The sequence below is a fragment of the Pristiophorus japonicus genome, chromosome 4, assembly GCF_044704955.1.
Source record: "Pristiophorus japonicus isolate sPriJap1 chromosome 4, sPriJap1.hap1, whole genome shotgun sequence".
NCBI classification, from domain to species: domain Eukaryota; kingdom Metazoa; phylum Chordata; class Chondrichthyes; family Pristiophoridae; genus Pristiophorus; species Pristiophorus japonicus.
In genome coordinates, this window is record NC_091980.1 from 217,479,393 (window position 1) to 217,485,921 (window position 6,529).

Here is a 6,529-nt window from a genome sequence, read left to right on the forward strand (position 1 = left end):
AAGCTATTGTAATCCCCTCTGAGTGTTTAAGGTATTGTTCTTTAATACGTTTGAATAAGTTTTGACATTGTATTTTCCAACTAGAGTAATTATAAGTTTGTATTTCCTTGACTGTAATAAAATCAAGGTTCTTTTGCTTCAAACCAGTGTCCTTTGCACTTTGCCACATCCCCCAAATAAATCCAGAGTCTAGAACCCAAGGGAGTGGGAGCAATTCAAACCGCTCAAGTTCGTCAGAAATGAACCTGACCCCCTCATAGAGACCACCCCCTTACAAAATGACGACCACGGCAGGACTCTGGTACAAGGGGTGTGATGTGGAGAGTGCCGGTTTGGGGCAAAGAACTAAAACGGAAGAGAGGATTTCCTCCTATGGGTATAAGAAAGTGAATGTCACTAAGGAATGGGTGCTTAGTCTATTGCGTGCTGAGCGTCCAGCAGACAGCAAGCAAAGATCACAAAGAAGCAGTAGAGAAGGCAATTTGGTTGGTCTGTCTACGACACGTCCAACTCCTAGATAAAACCAATGAGACACTACAGGCAGAGTTATGGGAATGCGCAGAGAACTATCAGGAAAGGGTTATGTCAGAAGAAAGATTATCGGGAGAACTCCGTAAGCTAAAACAGGAAAGGACCAAAATAATGGAAAGGTTTAAAAACAGTCAGGACTATTTTCAATGTCAGATTACTGAGGCCAAAAGTAATGAAAAGGTTACTGAGGGAGGAAAGCACTCGCCTCACCCGACAAGTAAAAGAGCTCCAGGAAAGATTAAAAGATGTGCAAGCAGCGTATAAAGTAGCTAGCACTAATGGGTTTGAATCGGGAGACCACTGTCCCTGCCAACAACAAATTATAGGTTAAACCTTGCCCTGTCCAAGGCAAAAGGCATGTTATGCCTAATAAGCCCGGGTACACCCCAGGTAAACCTGGAAGAGAAGGAGGAAACTGCCCGGCCACCACCTGTGGCACCGGTGACTACACCGGTTCAGCAGCAGGAGGGGCAAATCAGTTGCAGGGTGGACAGGGATAGTGAACTGCCACCACCTGTGGCACCGAGTTTCAGCTCGGCTTGGCTGCAGGGAGGAGAGGAAGGCGAACCAGAACAGAGAGAGCCAGAACCAGGGCCAATGTGCCCGGTCCGGCAACAGAAGTTTGGCCCGCCCACCCTTGCCGGGGGCCCAGGGCCCCTGGAAAGTCAGTTTGTGATCCCTCACACTCCCCACCAGCTTAGGGATATGATAAGCCACCTGGGAAAGCTAACTCCAAAGGGAGACCCCCTCGGTTCCCTTTGTGGAGGTGGAACAGGCAGGGGATATTAATGGGTCCGATGATGCAGAAATGGCAAAGATGCTTCTCCTATCTCTAGACAGCAAACTGCACCAGTCCCTCTCTACTGAGAGTGAAAAGGACAGAAAACACTTGCTGCCATCCAGAAAGACATTTTAGAAGCTTCGGGCTGCAATGACGGGAGTCCCTTCTCTAGAGTAGAGAAAACGGTGCAGCTCACAGGAGAAACCCCACAGGCTTTCGCAGACCAACTGTGGCCTGTGTACAAAAGCGCCTGCAGTGGGGACATAGACAGAGATCACTTAAACCCGGACCAGTTAGCACACTGGCTCTGAAGCCTAGTAGCTAACAGTTTACCCAGAATAAGAACCAAGGCTGAGGCCTGGTTTGACCCAAGAGATCCCCAAGCCACAGAACAGGGAGTGCTTAGGCAACTGACCCTAGCTTACAGATACGGCAGAGGGACAGAAGAGCACCCACAAAAGGGAAGGGTTCACGAAATCCGACCTAGCCAAGACAAGAGGGAGTGGTGCCAAAAGGGGGGTAACCCCTCCGATACAAAACATACTTGCTTTGGGTGCGGAAAGAGTGGGCACTGGAGAAAGGATTGTAGAAATCCTTGGAAGAAAAGCGCAGGAAAGAGTTCTACAGCCCCGGCCAAAAAGGCCGAGACCGAGAAGCCAGTCCCTTCCCACTCGGTCGATACCATTTTAAACTGCGCTCCGAGCCATGTTAGATGGCCCTGGGAAGGTAGCCACCGCCACCGGTACCGAGATCCCATCTGCCCCCTCCCAACCAAAACCGTGACTAGGACAGGCACAGCCTGTCCACCTGTGTGCCCTCGAGTATGATGCGTGGGGGAGACCGACCTTACAGATGGAAGTGGAAAAGATGAAAGGGACGTACCTGCTGGACACTGGTGCCTCAAGCACCCTTGTCTATGCAGCTAACCCCGCCGCCTCACCTCTGTCTAACGGGGTCCCCTACAGCTTGGTGGGCTTCACAGGCACTGAACAGATTGGCTCATTCTCCATTCTGCTCTCCATTCATTTAGATACACTCCACACTAAGTGGACCTGTGTCCTGATGAAATGGGAGCAGGAAGGGAGAGGGATCCTGGGGGCTGACTTCATCCAAGGCCACGGGATCCTAGTGGATTTAAGAAACCACTGTCTTTGGGGGTCAGTCCGCCAGGAACAGGAGAGTGAGGTGATGGTTATCCCGGGAAAACAGGGAAAAGGGACAGCATGCACCATGAAACCAAAGGAGGGTTACGACCTTGAATCACAGGTCAGTAACACCCCGATAGAATATCAAGAACACGTGAGGAGAAACCTTGCAGCTTTTGCCACTCACAAACACGACTGTGGGAGAATAAATGGGGTCGAGGTTAGCATAGATAGGGACCCCATGACCCGACCGCAAAAACAGTACAATTTCCCCAGGGAGGCGGAGGCAGACATGGAAATAGCCTTGGGTTCGCTGGTTAAACAGGGGGTATTGAGACCAATAGCTACCATGTGAACTCTCCATTGTGGCCGGTTAAGAAACCGGACAACTCCTGGAGAGCCACGGTGGACTATCGAGTACTCAACCGTAACACTCTCACCTGTGCACCCACCGTTGCTGCTGTCGCCGACCTCATTGGAAGTATCCCAGCCTCCGCGACCACCTTCACGGTGCTGGATATTTCCAACGGGTTCTGGTCCATATCTTTAAGAAGGGAAGATCGGTACAAGTTTGCTTTTACCTTTAAAGGACAGCAATACACTTGGAACTGTCTCCCTCAGGGCTTCCACAGCAGTTCTAGTATTTTCCATCAGTGCATGGCCAACTGTTTAAAGAATTTCGGCAGACCCCAGCAATTAGTACAGTATGTGGATGACCTGCTCCTGTTCACCAATGAAGGGGAGGAGCATGGCCCACTGCTGGCTGAGCTGCTGGAGCTGCTGAAAGAAGAAGGGTTTAAAGTAAACCCCAAGAAGGCACAGATCGGCCTGAAGGAAGTAGAATTCCTGGGACTGGCTGTGCATGCTGGGGAAAGAGCCATTGAGAAAGCTAGAAGGGAAGCAGTGCAGAAGTTACCCGCCCCCAACACAGTAACAGGAGTAAGATCTTTTCTTGGGCTAACCGGGTACTGCAGAGATTTCATTGAGGATTATGCAGCCACCGCAGCCCCTCTGCTCCGACTCCTACACAAGGGAGTGGAGTGGGAATGGGACAAAGGTTGCGAGGCAGCATTTATCCAATTCAAGAAAGACCTGCAGACCGCGCCAGCTCTAGGGGCCATTGCTGGGGGTAAAGAGTTTTTCCTTGAGGTAGCAGCCAGTAGGGACAGCCTGAGTGCAGTACTGCCCCAAGAGCGGCACGGCCGGCTGAGACCAGTGGTCTACTCCTCGAGGATACTCACGGACGTGGAGAAGGGATACTCCAACTGTGAGCGGCACCTCCTAGCCACTCACTGGGCTGTGAAAATATCACTGATCTTCACGGGGGGTCCACTATCACACTTCTTACCCACGATACACCCACTCAAATGCTCCTGGGCATTTCTCTGGAGGGTCTCTGTGAGCCGAGACTCGCAGCCAACATGATTTATCCAGGGACAGCCCACCGGTGTTCCGTAGAAAGGGTATGGGAAATTAACTTAGGCTTTCGGGTTGGGTTACAACCCACAGTTCGAGAGATCTATGTGGACGGTTCAAGCACGGTATCTGCGGGTGAACGACTCACAGGCTGCGGAGTTTATGACCCCGAGGCAGGCATTGCCCTGGTGATTAAACTCCCCAGTACTATGAGTGCCCAGCACGCTGAACTGTCTGCGGTGGTGTGGGTAGCCACACACCCCAAATAATTCCCTACCCCATACACGATTTGCTTGGACAGTATGTTCACATGCAATTCGTGTACAGAGTACCTGGCTATTTGGTCCCGCTGCGGATACACATCCGCAGACGGGAGACCCCTGGCAATTAAGCCCCTGCTGGAAAAGATCATGAAAGCCGTAGGGGAGGAAGGGAATCTTTACATACATAAGGTGAAGGCATATTCCACCACAGAACTCCGTAGCAAGGGAAACCAGCAGGCTGACATGTTGGCCAAGCAGGTGGCCCGCATGGACAAGCTCTGGGATCCATAGAACTCAGAACCCATCGCAGCAGTCAGGGGCAGGATAGGGACGGCAGGGAAGGCAAGGATAGCTTTGCCCCCGGACCTAAAAACGGTTCAGACCCAAGACCCCGTCCTCAAAACTGTCCTGAACACGCTAGCTAAAGGGGAAAGGATAGACGGCCCGTACGGCACAGCAGCAATTGCCATTAAAGAAGGCATGCTGTTCAGGGGGGAGCAATGGGTAGTACCGCAACACCACCGGAGAGAATTCCTCCAGCTGGCCCACGAGGGTCCAGGAGCAGGACACCCCGGACCTGAGACCACTTGGCAACGAGTGGAACAGGCAGGGTGGTGGCCAGGACTCAGGGAAGGCGTCCGCGAGTCCTGGGCTAGCTGTCTGATGTGCGTGACCCCCAGAAAAGAAAGGTGTCTATGGGACATATCAGGAGGGTAGAGGGACCCTGGCAGTCGATCCAAATCGATTACACGGGCCCCTACCCACTGTCCAGGGAGGCTACAAGCACTGCCTAATATTGGTGGATGTATTCACCAAATGAGTGGAAGCCTTCCCATGCCGAACAGCCACTGCCCTGGGAACAGCCAGGATCCTGGTCAGAGAAGTGTTCTCTCGATGGGGACTACCACAATACGTGGAGTCCGACCAAGGAAGTCACTTCACCGGGCAGGTGATGCAGGAGACCCTTAAGGTACTCGGCATCAAAGGGAAATGGCATGTCACCCACAACCCGCAGTCATCCAGGCCTGTGGAGCATTTAAACCGCACTTTCAAAAAAAGGCTGCGTAAAGAGACAGGGGACTCACCCAAGGGGTGGGTAGAGGTCCTACCACTAATCCTCATGGGGATCCGGGCCAGCCAGTCAAAGAGCACGGGTACTCCCCGTACGAGCTCATGACCGGCAGAGCCCTGCGAACCCCAACCCATGTGTTAGCCCCAGTACTCATGGAAGGTCAGCTTAGGGAAGTGACCCGGGACAGCTTTGTCAGGAATCTGTTTGAATGCCTGAAACAAATTCACTGGCAGGCTGCTAACAACATGGGAAAACAGCATCGGAGCAACCGACTGCTGCTAGAACCCTGCAAGTATCACGAGTGGGAGATTAGGGGACCAGGTTATGGTAAGGAACTACGCTAGAGTATGGGTCTTTGAGGCACTGTACATGGGACCCTACCACATTGTCGACAGGGCAAGCCCCATGGTCTATGCCATAAAATTGCCCCGCCGAACAAAGTGGTTCCACGTAAATCAATGCAATCTTTTCAACCCAGAGGCAGCAGCTAAACGTAAGGGACAGCCAAAAACTGTAAACCGTACTAATGACAGGGACCCCCAGCCAGCAGTTCCCGACTGTGGAAATCCCACAGGGGACGTGGCAGACCCACAGACTGCACCTAGAGGGGTGGTGGACTGTGTTAGTGGACGAGCTGTCCTCCCCAATCATTTGGGACTCGGACGCACCTCCAGTAGCCGGAGCCTTAAGAAGGACTCCCCGCATTCCCCACACACCATGGCCAAAGACACCGTGGTCACCAGTGCTCCAATTTAAATGGTTCAGCCCCGGGAAAGGGACCAGCCGCAAAAGAGCATCCAAGGTCAGAGATCAGCCCGCGAGCAGGGACACCCAGCCGGTAGCCTCCGGCAACGAGGGACCCTCAGAAGAGATAGCGGTGGACCAGCCACCAAGTGAGAGTCCCCAGCCCGTAGCCCTCAATCTGGCAGAACAACCCCTGTCATGTATTCAACCAGCATTGTAATCCATGTATAAATTGACCTATGTTGTACACCGTGAGAACACTGACCACTAGGTGGGAGACACTTCTAACCTGGACCTTCAGGTATAAAAGGGGAAGCTCCACCCACCTTCATCACTTGAGTGCTAAGGAATAAAGGACAGGTCACAGACTGACCTTCTCTCAAGCATGGGCCTCGTGTTCATTTATAATGTGTAGTAAGGACGTATCAATGGCGACAAGAAACTGGGATTTAAACCACGCGAGCATTGCCACTAGCAGAACAGACGAGAGGTACTGTGTTAAGGAATGGTTGGGACAGAGATTCAACATTGTTAAAGCAGCACACAGTTCTCCAGGCAGACAAGGGCAGTCAGGCAT